Genomic DNA, 15,339 nt, shown 5'->3' on the forward strand with positions numbered 1-15,339 from the left:
ATGTTAGGTGTAAAAAGTACCGGGCCCATGCCAGCGAAGGGTGTGGCTGAAAACACTAAAATGATACTTTTTTTCCAGCTGGAAACAAAACTGTCGGTTTTGGCTCTCTGTACTTGCTATTTATTTCTTCACAAGACAAGTCTCTCCAATAGCTGCCTTTCTAGCGGTGGAGCGGATCGTATTTTATCCTTCTGGAATATGGTAAAGCACTTGCTAGACAAGAGAGAGCAAGAGAGCTGTATGCCTTTACGTCTCAACTGATTGGGTCAGCACAACCCTTCCACGTTCTGGCTGCCTCTTCATTCTGTGTCCTGTTTATCGTTTCTGCCACGGTGCTTCCCACCTCTTTCCTACTTTCATTTCACTGACAAAGTCAGAATGCTACTTAGTTTTGAATTAGTCAGCGCGGAAGTTTATCAAATAATTTTCTTCAGAAGTTGTGCAAAAGGACGAATCTGAGCCTTTCTGTTTTTGAACTGGCACAGGGAGGGTGTGTGGGTGTGTTTATGAGAGGCGGAGGGCTGCTGCTGACCAATCAGGAGACTTCTCCAGGATCCGCCCTCCTGTGAAGTATCAAATGGGATCCCTAGAGTGAGGACAGAGACCTGGGAGGAGAAGCTCACCCCCTACCCCTTTCTTCTCCAGATCTGAGTGGAGTCTTGGACATTCTGGCAAATAAGTTGGATGCCATGTTGTTTGTGACTGGGATGGAAAGTAGCTGCCTGCTGAGAATGGCTAGGAAGATGTTGTGAGAGATATTTATTAAAGCTGCTAGCTACCTGGACCGCCCACCATGACCCCCATCACTAGAAGCCACCAGAAGTGCCAGGAGCACGGGACCTTAGACCCATGAGGTGTTATCGTAGCCTCTGCCGATCAGCTTTGTGGAGACCATGTCCCAAAGCATGGTCCCCGGTCTAACCATGCCACCCCCCAATGTTCGGCTAAGCCCCAGACAATAACCGCCATGCTCACTGTACCCAGTAGAATGAAGACTCTTAAAACTTAAAGATTATTTAATAGATTTATATATTTGGAAATGCTCAATACACAAGATGCCCACACAATTAGAATTATTACCCAATATCTAACCTTTGATATGAATTGCTATCTGAGCCTGCTATAGACCCATATGTCTTCCTCCATGTTGTTAGCTTCTCCTCCTCCCTCTGCTCTTTCTTCTCCTTTTCCTTTCTCTTCCTCTCTCCTCACTCCACCTACCTCTTCTGCTGTCCAATCACCGAGCTTCACTGCAAATACAATGTAGCAGGAAATATCCTGCTACAGGAAAGCTGGAACTTGTTTTGTGATAACTACTTGCATTTGAGGGTGCTCCTGGTGGATGGGGTCTAGGTCATTGTATCCATAGAGGTACCTGCAATCTTTTGAGTCTCTTGTGAGGTTGGATGTCCCATCCCTATATAAAGCCAGCGAATAAAGGTGCTTTGAACCCATAGCATTACAACTGGGGTAGAATTCATCCGTACTCTGATGCCCACTAAGTCTTGGTTTGAGCAACTCTGGGGACTAGGAGTTAAGATCCCCTTGTTAAAGGAAGACAAGTTTTGGGTTTACTCATAAGTGAAACCACAATCAGAGAAAACTCATGATCATAACGCTGGCACATATACTTAAGGAAAGAAAACAGTTTTTCTAGGTGGGAAATTTTTATCTACTTGATGAGAAAATAAAACCACTAGACAGGAACTTCCTCCCCTTCTCGCCACAATCTTACCTGTGGAAGTAATCATCATTTCCTCCCTCCTTCCCATCACGGCTAAAGTGATTTCTTCTCAGTGTCAACTAGTTTCAAGGCTTTGGGTTTTTCTTGCAGCATAATAGACAGCTCTGTTGGAAATTCCTTCTCTCTCCTCATGCTTTACTCGCTCCTGATTTAAACAACCCTCAATGTCCTCCCATTCTTAAAATAATGTGCTCTGAGCAGGAGAGACAACACATTGATAAAATGCTTGCATTGTAAGCGTGAAGACCTTAGTGAGATCTCCAGTACTCTTAGGTAAAAGCATGGGTGTCAGTGGTCATAGTGTGTGTCTGTAATCCCGTGCTGGGGAAGCAGAGATGGGGGGCAAGCAGCTGGTCTTTGCTACTTTGTGGGTTCTTCCTTTTCCCATGCTTTATAGCCTCCAGTTCCATCCCCTGACACTAGATAGGAGAGAAACAAGAACAGAGAGGAGAGAGAGAGAGAGAGAGAGAGAGAGAGAGAGAGAGAGAGAGAGAGAGAGAATATTCCTGAATCAAATTTCTTTCCTTTTGTTTGTCTGATTACAGTTTCTTCTTTGAGCACAGCTACTATCAAAATGCAACCACCCCCCCAAGTGATCAATAATTACTGCCCCCCACCTACCTTCTGAAAAATTCCCAGAATTCCAAACATTACACAATCTGCAGTTGGCAAATCCATGCCTCTTCTAGAGCTTGAGACAAATCATAGTCACCTGCTGTGGACAGCCCCATATCCCTACGCCTGGATCATAGTCACCTGCTGTGGACAGCCCCATATCCCTACACCTGGGATCAAAACAAAGACTTATTCTTATAATATTTCTGTGGTGTTAAAGAAATCAAAATTCCAAAATTCCAAAATTCTGAATTGTCAAAAATGTCACTCGATGGATGCTTGAGATACTCTGGATGGTCGATTTAGCCTATTTGGTGAGTTCTAGGCCAGTGAGAAACCCTGTCTTAAAAAAAAAATGGTGGGTAGTTCTTGAGGAGTGATACCTGAGACTCACCTGTAGTGTCACACATGTCATGCATGTTCACCGGTATGAATCACATGAATCATACTACATACATACACACACACACACACACACACACACACACACACACACTACACACACATACATACACACACACACACACACACACACACACACACACACACACACACAGCCCTCCCTTGCTTCTACACTGTCTTGACTCTGGCTCACTTTACCTGTTTTGGTTACATCAGGTTTATTGAGACAAGTGTCTGTGCTCACTCTCACTAACTCCTTTCCCTGAAGTTCCTCGCTTTAACACTCTGGAGCTCTGCCTTCTATGCCAACATTCCTCCAACACTGGTCCTGCGAAATATTACTAAGAAACTTCCTTTTAATGTTTATTGTTTGTGGGTTTTTTTTCTATTTTTCTTTTATTGACAGTAGATTTTTTTTTTTTATACGGTGGGTTCTGATTACAGTTTCCTCTCACAATTCCTCTGGGATCCTCCTCACCTCCCCTCTCATCAGAATTCACATTCTTTCTGTCTCTGGTTAGAAAACAAACAGGCATCTAGAGAACAATAATGAAATAAAGTAAAATAAAATAAGATTAAAAACAAAACCAGGCAAACTGGGAAGGACAAAACAAACAGAAGAAAAAAAATCAATAGAAAAAGCACAAGAAACACATATAGACACTCATATATACACATATATTAATCCATGTATACAAATATATAGATACACTTATACACACACATATATACACCTATATAGATACTTATAAACACTCAGAGGCACACATGTCTACACTCACAGGAATCTCCCAAAAACTAAAACCAGAAGTCATAGCATATGCAAAGGTCCTGTGATGTTAAAAATAATGCTATGACAAAATATTATGACACAAAGGTCTCCAAAGATGCGGGGCATGGGGCCATATCTTAGGATTGGTTTATATCTGGGCTGGAGAGGTAACTCAGCGGTTAAGAGCACTGACTGCCTTTCCAAAGGTCCTAAGATCAATTCCCAGCAACCATACGGTAGTTCACAACCATCTGTAATGGGATCCAATATCTTCTGTTGTATCTGAAGATAGCTACAGTGTACTCATATGCATAAAATAAATAGCTGGAAAAAAAAAAGGTTGATTTGTATCCCTAGTAAGTGGTTTGTATCTCTATTGCAGAAAACATATTTTTCATCTGCAAATGGTTATCAATTGAAGATAGCTTCTGGGTTGAGGATGGGGGCTTGTGTCCACTTCTCACAAAACTGGGACCCCATTTGGTGCAGACCATTGTATGCTGCCACAGTCTCTGTGGCTTCGTGTTTGTCAACCCTGCTGCAATTAGAAGGCCTTGTTTCCTCGGTGTCCTCCATCTCCTCTGGCTCTTGCATGTTTTCTGCCTCTGCTTCCACGAAGTTCCCTGAGACCTGAGGGGAGTGTTTGATGGAGATATTTAGAACCCATTCAGAACCGAGTGTTTCAAGGTCTCTCACTCTCTGCATATCATCTGGCTGAGGATCTCAGTATTTGTTTCCACCACCACAAGAGGAAGCTTCTCTAGTGATGGCTGCATGGGGCACTAATCTAGGAGTATAGCGGAGTGTCATTAGGACTAAGAGTGTCATGGCTACCTTCCTTTAGCAGAACAGTAGTATTTGTTTTTCCCCCCCTGGTCCCTGGGCTATCTAGTCTCAGGGTCTTGGCCACTTGAGCAATAGCAAGGGTAGGTTCCATCTCAAGAAACGAGTCCTAAATCCAATCGGATATTAGGTAGTTACGTCCACAAGCTTTGTGTCACTATGGCCCTAGTGCATCTTGCAGGAAGGGTTTCATTGTAGATCAGTGTAGGTGGTTTGATATTTACCTTTTCCCTTTGGTGTAGTATGCAGAGTACCCCTAGTTCCATGAATACTAGTCTGTAGCAGGAAAGGGTCCAGTGAGTCACCAGCCCAAGTTCTCTATGTTCAATGAGTTGTATAGGTGTTTCTTAATGTTTATTTTTTGATGTCATTCATTCAATTCATTCTCTGTCTCCCTTTCCCTCCCCCCTGTATTGTATTTGTCACACTCCGCATTATTTCTTGAGACGGGGACTCCCACTTGACATGGAGTTCACTGCTTTTTGGCTAGGCTGTTGGTCAGAAACCTCTGAGATTCCCATTGTTCTGGGTTATAGGTATATAAGTGACCCATTTCCAGTTGTATGAGTTCTGTGGCTTTGGACTCCAGTCCTGTGCCGTGCGCATGCACTCTTTCCCGCTGAGTTTTCTTCACAGCATTAATAACCCTCTCACTATATTAAAGCTCTTTCCCACCAGCACTGTCTAACTTGGGCTTTAGGCACCATGTAATACTGGGGACCTTAAAAAAAAAATGACTCGGTTTTTGTGGCATCTGTCTTTCCACCACAATTTTATAGAACCCTCTGGAGCTTCTTCTTCTATTCATATGTAGAGTTCATGGACAATTCGGCAGTTGGACTCACTATGGTGGCATATATCTGTACTCCCAGTGCTTAAAAGGCTGAGGCATTGGGCTATATAGCGAGACCTTAGCTAAAACAACAATGATGATGACGACAACAGACAGCAGCAACAGCAGCAACAACACAACAAAACAGTAAAACGAAATTGAAACCAAAGTTCAGTAGTTTGTCTGGACTGTTGAACACAGAGCTACTTCCAGCATTCCAGAACAGGTATCTGCTACACAGAGCTCATGGCTGCCACTCCTTAGACTGTCCTCCAGCTGCCACCCTTTTCTCAGGGAATGGTTCCACAAGAATCCCAGCACTAGCCTTGCTGCCTCCTGTGCCAGATTCCTTATGTCTACCGTATTACCTCTGTATTACCTCTTCCATGTCTCTATCCCATCTGGTTACTGGTTTTCCTGCTTAGTGAACGTGACAGCCTCCCAGTCTTCCTAACCTCATGTTTGCTGCTTTCCTTTCTGTTTTTCACACTGTAGCCAATGCCTTTAAACACCCTTATCTGTTCCTTGACTCCTCATTTACACAGACCTGTTGATGGAAGGGAATCCTTACAACACAGACCGAATCGCACAAAATAGTCTTCAAGAATTCCCATGTGCCCCTTGCTTACCAATCCCTTACTCTCACCCATCTCCGCCAACATTACTGAACGATTTGCAGCATTTGTGCATTCTGTCTTATTTCCCAGCTTTCCTATGTGCGCTCCCCCAACTTTTCTCATCTCCATTTCTGCTTAATTTGCAATGATCCCAGGTTAAACATATAATTCTCTCTTAAAACTTCTCTTGACTTTTAGCTGCTTCTGGAGACTACAGAATGCCCTGGGGAAGTCTCTCAAAATAGAGGGTGGTAAGAAAAACTTGTTTCTGTGACAGATATGAGCCCCTCAAGGGTAGGACCAGGGTGGTAGGCAGTACAATGTTCAGTACTGTGCACAGTGCTGCTACAAAGAGTTACTGGAGAAATGAGTGTGGATTTAGTTCTTCGATGAGCTGTCCTGAAAACAAGAAAGGCTTTGTTTTTGTATTCATTTCACTGCTAGGACCACAGTACTGAGCATCTGCTGTGGGCCAAGCTATTTTCCAAGGAAAGGAGACAATATCTAAACCATTTTCTTTTTTCTTTCACTGAAAGGTTTAAATAGAGTCATTTTCACATTTTCCCTTCAGTTCAGTGTCAGTGATGAGGTCATCAGTCTACACCCTAGGTAAATATCTGAAATGCAACCCCTGTGACAAGACCCAAAAGTTGAGAATCAATGGTCTAAGGGTCTGGTACATAAACACCACAGAGACAAAGCATCAACTTTGAGCAATGGTGACTTCAGGATGATGGATTTCCTGGTTATATTTGATACATATTGGCCATTGGCATCCAGTCACTCACTAAATTTCTGGAAATGTTGATGGCAGAATAGTGCCTGTTAACAGTGGAGCTGTTCAAGAACTGGTTTTAACTTGTTGATCTGCTCTGCTTGTTTTCGCTCTGCAATAATCAGATGAGAAATAAATGAATAAGCTAACTTTTGGGCTGCTTTTAGGAATGCAGTCTTGAGTCAAAGGAGGTCATTGTTAATGTGTTTATAAAAGATAAAGAGATATAGAATATGTTCTGTGGGGGTGTGGTGAGGTATGGGCAAGGGGGTGTCTCAGCAGGCTCATGCAGAGGCATCCCTTCCCCCTGAGGGACCAGCCACAGGACGGTATAGTATAGAATAGAGTTTATTCAGGGCATGGGGAGGGGAGTTAAGAGGGTAGCAGAGGCACAGAAAGTGAGTAGAGAAGTAGAGGCTGGCCATGAGCATGTGGAGAGAGGGGGAAGGGAAGAGGGAAGGGGTGAGGGGACAGAGGGGGGAACAAGAAGGCAAGAGATCAAGAGGCAAGAGAGCAGGAGATCCAGAGAGAGAGGAGGGGGCAAGCAGCCCCTTTTATAGTGACTCAGGCCTACCTGGCTATTGCCAGGTACTGTGGGAGTGGAGTTTAGACAGAATGCTAACAATTGTGGGACACAGTGAAGCTAGTATTTGTGATTAGTGGAATTCTCAAGAGTTGCCTGGAGAAAACATATTTACATACCTGGTATTTTGAGGTATCTGAGGAAGGCTGTAAATAACCAGTGTCTTACATACTTGACGATCACAGTCTCTATCCAGGGTACTATAACATAACACTTGGCACACATAGATCAATTTACAGAAAGCATGTTTCCTGGATGAAGCCATTTCATTTCTGTCTTCATAGACAGGAAATTGTACTATCAAATGCTTCCTTAAGTCACCATGTAGAATGAATGTGACACCAAGGAATGAATGTGACAATAAGGTCAGCTTACTCCCCAACTACACAAAAGGATGAACTGAGAGCCTAGTAAACACAATTCATTTTCTGATCATATTTATATGTTATAATGTTTTTACTACATCTTATTTATATTTTCTTCTTTAAAAAAAAAAACCTCCATTTGTTAAAGTTAGTAAGACTTTAACAAATTAGATTACAGAACTTATTTTTTTCCCCTACAAACATTTGAATTAGAATAAAACCAACTGAATCCGGTGTTCCTTAAATATAATCTACACTTATGAAACCCTGGCTATAACTGAAGACAAATGACCCTTGAGACATTTAAGTTTCTCCAAGTTCAGAGGATCAGCAGTTTGTAGATTTAAGGTAGAACAAAGGAGTAGTGTCAAACATCCCTTCACAGAAAAGTGAGCGTGCTACAGCTCCTATGTAGAACATGTTGAAAGTCATGACCTAGCTTTGATGGAATTATCCCATGACCTTTTCTAGGCTCTCTATGAACCATGTGAGGCTGGGGGGTGGGAAAACTTACTAATGGAGAGAATGCATCAGAGTAAGCCCAGTGGCTGAGGGCTTACCATCTTATACTCCATGAGGACACGACAAGGACGTTTCCCACAACCTCTACCCATGAGAGAAACATTTCAAAGTAAGACCATTCATGAGTAAATAAAGTGTCTCGGGAGCATGAGTCAGTAGGAACTAGTAGCATCTTTTAAAATGGTCTTGCCTAAGAGAAAGGGCTCCAAGGGAAGGGTGAGTTTGGAATGGAAGGCTGGTTAGAGTCATAGGCCGCTACCCAGAGGAGGAGTCATTCCCCAGCAAGGGAGATAGAGTCTGATGATTTTAAACAAGTCTCACCAGACAAAGAGGATGCCCTACTGTGTGTCCTGTCTTCCTCATCAGTTCTCCCTGGTGCTCCTGAGAAGGCCAGAACATTTACAAACTAGAAAGAAAGCTGATTCAAGAGAAAAGAAGACAAAGACACTCAGCCCTTCCCTGGACATTTTCAAACATCAAGTAGGCTAAGCTAAAACTTTAGGGGCAAATAAGATTGCGATCTCAGAATCTTGGTTCTAAACTGCTTTGTTTGAAATCTGTGTACATTGCTAGAAATTGAACCCAAGGCCCTGCACATTCTGTGTAAGCCTTTCCTCTGCCCCCTGAGCTAGAGCCTTGGTCCCAAACAAGTACAAGATTTTTATGAGACAGAAGGTTTGGAGACCTAAGAAGGTAATGGAATCTACTTAAGATTATATCTGTCTCTTGGAAAAATAGTCCTATACAGTGAGTTTATTATATAGAGAGGACAATATTAAAATAGCTTTTGTACTGGGTGTTTTATGTCAATGTGACACAAGCTAAAGTCATCTGAGGCAGTGGGAGCAGGACATAGACACTCAATTAAGAAAATGCCTCCATCAAGATCAGACTGTAGGCAACCCCATAGGTCATTTTGTTAGTGATTGCTGGCAGAGGGCCCAGCCCCTTGTGGGTGGGGCTATCCCTGGGCAGGCAGTCCTGGGTTCTACAAGAAAGCAAGCTGAGCAAGTCATGGGGAGCAAGTCAATAAGCAGCACCCCTCTTTGGTCCTCTTGCATCAGCTCTGCCTTGAGGCTCCTGCTGTGCTTGAGTTCTTTTCCTGGCTTCCTTCTTGATGAACAGTGATGCAGAAGTGTAAGCCAAATAAGCCCTTCCCTCTCCAAGTTTGGTCATGGTGTTCAGTCGAAGCATGTATGAGGCCCTGGGTTCAAATCCCAGCACTAAAACACAACATAAAACAAATATTGGATGACAAAACCCACATCTGATTTGTATTTATTTAAGTTTTTAGTGTAAATTCCTTCTAGTAGCTCTAAGATAGCTTTCATTTTCACGTTCTGCTAAGGCAAAACAGACAGACAGACAGACAGACAGACAGACAGACAGACAAGAACAACAAGAAGAATAAGGAGGAGGGGGAGGAGGAGGAGAAAATGAAGAAAGGAATAAAAGACAGAAAAGAGAAAAAGAGAAAGAGAGAGAGAGAGAGAGAGAGAGAGAGAGAAAGGTCATGTAAATCTTTAGGAATACTTGGTTGTTGTTTTCTGTGTATGTGTGTGTGCATATGCACATATAGCTTGATTCTTTATATATTACTTTTCTGTAGTTGTACCAGGTGTATATAAATGCACTGTATCTGTATGCATAATTAGGGACTTTCACAGTCGCTAGGATATTTAAAGACATAGTCACTGTACAGACGAGAACTAGGAAAAGGAAGTTCCACAGGTTCTCTAGGTTCTCTGTGCACTTCCGTTCTGTGGTTTTGTGCTTCTGATGGCTACTCATCAAATCCACTGAAATCATATCTGTCTTACAAGATGTACATCAGACGATTTTAAAACACCCAGGACAACTCTGTTGCTGGACAGCACTCAGGACAGGAAGTGAATGGTTGCTTCTTGCAGAGCTTACAAGGAGGGATAGGTTACTTATTTTTTTTTTCCTAATTAAACTGTCGACCCGGCAGCCTAAACAACTGCTGTACTTGACCAAAAGCCAAGCCTGGGACACTCAATGCAAAGAATTTTTAAATTGCCTGTATTTTAGACAGGATCATTTAACTCCCATTTAGAGACCATCTGGCTCCTGATCTGTTCGGAGATTTTGTTTATAGGCTTCTAAAATGTTAGTTTTCCTAGGGCCAAGACTCTACACCTATGGGACTTTCCCCCTTCCTATACACATGACATAGACAAATCCAGAATGTTCTTTCTAGCATCTTTAAGGCAGAAAAACAGAAATAAACAATGGCCACACTCCATTTACATCTCTTTTTTTTTTTTTCTTTCCTTTTTAGTTCCCTATTGACTATTATCAAACTACCTCTGCCTTGCTCTTCAGAAGCTAATGACAGTTGTGCATTACAGTGAATGGTGGGAGAAAGAGAGAGAAGGGCCCTGTCTCCCCGGGGAGTCTGGAGAGAGTTGAACCACACCCTATTGTTCTCCCTCCTCCAGCAGTCCTGACCATCCCTAGCTGGAGAGATTGAGTTCATTTGTCTGTAGTTGGTGGTCCAGGGCCTTGAGAGTTAAACAAACCCCGAGCACAGTAAGTGCATGGACCTTGGCCTTGAGAAAACTCCTCATTGTCAAAATCCTGGAGTCTAGTCTCACCAATATTTCTGCAACAGGGATCCTGAGGACAGAGACAGCCAGAATATGAGGATCTCCACTTTGGTCTTGGGGATCCCCTAACCCAGTTTCAGGATGACAATATTAACAGATTCACTTTTGCACCAGCTCTGTGCAGAGAGTTTCCTCAGTTCTCAACAGTGTGGCACTTCCACACTGTTAGCCAGGTTGAGGTAGTCAAAGCTACTGACCTCTATTTTGTTTTGTATTCTTCTTTTTAAATATTTATTTTTATTTTTAAGTGTGTGTGTGTGTGTTTGTGTGTGTGTGTGTGTGTGTGTGTGTGTGTGTGTGTGTGTAAGAGAGTAAGAGGGTCCCTGAGTGAAGGTGCTGATAGAGACCAAAGATGTACGATCTCTCTGCAGCTAGAGTTACAGGCCTTGGTGAGACACCTGACTTGGGTGCTGGGAACTGAACTCAGATCCTCTGGAAGAATAGTATGTGCTCCCAACTGCTGAGCCATCTCTTCAGCTCCCACTGAAATTCTTCTTTATACTTAAATGTTACAAGGAGTCCTAATGCTTGTTCATCTTGTGTTGAAAGCACACTGATAAAAAGTCACCTGATAGGATCATTTCTGACCCAGCCATCATAATGATCAGAGTGAGGTTGAGTCATAACTGTTTGAAATAGCTCTCACACCTCAGCCATTTGATGTTTCACACGTTAGTTCTTGAAAACACTAAAGGTTAATCGAGGGTTTGGCAAGGGAACTAAGCCAGCTCCTACCTACTATTTCCCCATCTTCAAGCGCCTCAGAGCCCTTTGCGAGCCTCTGCACTTGACCTTCTAGAGACGGAACAGAGAGTGCGGAAATGTCCTTATGAGCAGATCCAGAGAAGATGGGCACATTATGAGACTCACATGCAGAATCACCCCATACTTATCTCCCTCCCGGGGCCAGGAGAGGCCCTTCCTCCACACATCAAGGAAAAAGAAGCCTTAAGGACTTGAGCACTGGCATTATTGACATTGATCAGGTATTCTGACGAACCGGTTGTGCAGAGGTTAGAGGTCAAGGTCAAAGCCAGACTGCTAGGCCTAGAATCCTGGTCTTATCTCTTCCCGGCTTTGAAAACTTATAAATTGCACAAAGACAACATTGTGGTGTTGTCGGTCCGGTGTTGCTAGGGTTAAACACAGTGACTGATGTGTGTACTGATCTTAGAACAGTGTCTGCATGTTTGAAACACATGGTAAATTAACTGTTTATAATGAATGTGAAACACTTAGCCCAGCTGTGGTGTAAGGGACCAAGTCTGCTTTGTCTACAGACAAAATTACTATACACTTAAAGATCTTTGCTAGTGTTTCTTGTGACTCTAGAATTGCACAACACCTCATTCTACAGTAAAATGAGTTCTGAATAGGTTCTGTAGATGTGACTGAAGAAACTTGGTAGGAAATTAAAGGCCCAGGAAAGCAGAAATAGAAAAAGAAAAAGTGGATTGTTTCAAAGTTTCTCTCCTTGTAAGGGTGGAATCAGCCTTGTCTGTCACCCGAAGCTGCGTTGTGTGTTGACTTAGTTGTTACCTTTCTTGGGAGTGTAGAACCTTAGCTTTGGTGACTCCATGTGGGGCTTAGTAAAGGAGGTCAGTCCAAACCAATGGCCCCTGACCAATTTTTCTAACAGGCAGTTACAGTCGGGGTTGGTCTTGTGCACTGTGTATTCAGATGCTGAGTGCCCCAAGATTGGTTGCAGTCTGGACATGCACATTATATTGACCAGTGTGCTGTAAAGAACGCACCCCAATAATGTCTGGTTGGACAAAAAAAGGTTAGAGACTGTGTCTGGGCTGAAGAGAGAGGAAGGTGAAACTTGAGACCAAGAAGGGGATCTCAGGTAGGGACCAGGACAAAGAAGGAAAAAGGAAGGGGAAGAACGAGGTCACCAAGAGGCAGGATGGACCATGAGCACGTGACCAAAAGCAGTTCACATTGAGGACAAACATGAAAGCGAGAGAGACTCGATTGGCAAGTAATAGGGCATTTATCTGGTTATTAGTAGGCAAGCCAGGTTACAATAGTCTCGGAACCTTCCCAGTTTAGCTTTGTTAATAAATTCTGATTTTTTTTTGTTGTTTACTAGGGTGCTAAGTGGGAAAGAGTGGGGCAGACCCCCCTCCCCCATCACTTCAATAAATTACCCTTTTCCTTGTTGATGGCTTCTGACAAAGCATGGCTATCCAACATTCAGACCTCTCCACCTGGCCCCATCTGCTTCGCTTCCCTCTTCACTTCTTTGTTGAAGTTTTAATTGTTTCTGCTCGAGACTTTCATTTCTCTCCTATATCACGCAGAGTCTGGCTGTAAAAGCCCCTGTTGTCTATGCTCCTCCCTGTGGCACCCAGTTCCTTCTCCATCAAATGCTCTCTGGAAACTTCCTCTTAATGAAATCTGGTCTTTATCACACAGTTCAAGAATCTCTCTAAATTAAGTGGCAGTGCTTCTTGTGCGTTTCCATTTCTTCCCTTGTATCAAGCTCAGAAGACACACAACCCAAGGGAGTCGGCGCCATTAGCAAACTCATCTGGGAATCAGGTTCTATGGAGTCTCTGGGATCCAGGCAGGACAAAATAGTCAACAGATGTTATAACTGTCAGACAGAACCTGAGTGAAGGGCTCTAGCAGGCCTGAACATAGCAAGCATGGCTCTGACAAGCTTTGCCTTTTACCCTTCTCTCTCCCTAACCCCTTGCTAAAAACCATTAGAATGCATTCCTAAATCTAGCCCCCAAGGTCTACTCCCTTATTTGGCCACGGGGACTCATTCCTGAGACAAACCACCAAGGTTCAATAATCAAAATATGCTACTTGGCTAATGTGTCCGTCGAATCAGGATTTACCAACCTACACAAGCACAGACTCTCCCCTTTTTCCCCTTAAAACTCATTTCTGCAAAAAGATACTTGCTGTCTGCTTGCTTTTTACCCTTGCAGCTGCTGCTGCCTGCTGTCGGCCTTTGCAGCCCGCCCCCCTCCCACTCTCAGGCTTACCCCTTCTGGGTATTAAATCTCCTTTGTGCCAAGTACCTGGTGTCTGGATGTGTCCTGTTCCTGGGCTGACAGGGCCACCCTCCTTTGGGATGACATAGGTTAACAGCTTTTCCAAAGATCTTGTCTGTACAAACACCACCTGGAAGATTTGGACTGACATCCGGTGACACTCAGTTTTCAGGGAGCAGGCCTCCCATATTCATTACAGTCGCTTTGCCACCTGGAGCAATGTGCACACGGGTACTCAGAACCGTTTGTGTGTCACCAATCTTTATTTATAGAAAAAGAATTAAAGTAAGAGATGGGACCTGGCTGGTGAGAAAAAGGGATCAAATTTACAGAAGCCCCCAGAGTTTCTTCTGCTGTATAGCGCCATCCTTCTGACGGTATTTAAACATTACAGTTCTCATTGATGAGTATTTTTCTTTGCATCTTAGAGGATACCTGGCAATGGTGGAAGGACTGCCATGCATGTCTTTAGGAGCTAAATGGACATTCTTCTCCCCTCATATTATTTTCCTCTTTCAGTGTTGTCAAGAAGACACATTTCCCAGATAATCCTTAACGGGAGACAGACTCTTCTGAGTATATTTATGTGGGTGAAATTTTAAAGTCAAAGAAAGCCAACGTATTATATACTATTAAGTTAATTTTTAATTTGAAGTATTCTGTAGTGTCAAATTTCAAACACCGAAGATGAGTCACACCTGAGAAGCTTCTGGAACGTGCTGCTCTGAGCTTGTGTCATGAGGACCAGCTGTATGTTGAAATCACAGTAGGAGACACTGTAAGCCATACTCCCTGACTTTGTATGTGCATACATTTGGCTGTGAGGTGGCCACTCTTGACTCTTTGTTCCCAGGGAACTATGTACAAAGGTGACAAATCTTCTAGGCTTCCCTGTTCAGAGTTCATGAGATAACCCCAGAATTAAAAAAAAAAAAAAAAAAAAAAAGCAGTTAGGAAAAACAGGAACCCCCAAACAATGCTGTTTTGCTTCTTAAAAACAGTGTGATAAAAGGTTTGAGTGAGAACCTGGTGTGGTGGTACACTTCATTCATCCCAGCACTCAGGGGCAGAGGTAAGTGGAACTCTGTGAGTTCCAGGGCAGCCTGGTCTATCTACATAGCTGAGTTCCAGAATAGCCCAGGCTACAAAGAGAGATCCTGTTTCAACAAAAGAAAAGTGTTTAAGGGAAGAGAAAGAAAGAAACTGACAATCCATCAGTATGAGGAACCTGGGACCTTTCTCCTGGGCTAAGTACTGCATCTTGATGATCTCCACCTGAGAAGCTAATCCACAAGGACTGAGAATAAAGGGCCCTGACCATATTGGGGGTGGCTGGTGAAGAGACAAGTTCTCAGAATCCTCTTACACTCTCACTTGCTCTACAGTCTCAAGACTTAGATCTCTTTTCCTGTAGACCCGATGACAGAGAACTGATGGTGTGTTGACCCAAGGGGTCATTTTGAAAATAAAAAATGATGCTAACACTAGGAAAGCTTTGGTCCCTGACACTAAGGTGACAGTTGTAAGAACATACCAGATTTGCTCACATTCTAACTATGTGACATCAGCTGAGAGACTCCATTCCAGTTCTGAACTTCAGGATCCTGAAGAGGCAGTGTCAGCAACTT

Source organism: Arvicanthis niloticus, chromosome 19 (genome assembly GCF_011762505.2).
Source record: "Arvicanthis niloticus isolate mArvNil1 chromosome 19, mArvNil1.pat.X, whole genome shotgun sequence".
Classification (NCBI taxonomy): Eukaryota; Metazoa; Chordata; class Mammalia; order Rodentia; family Muridae; genus Arvicanthis; species Arvicanthis niloticus.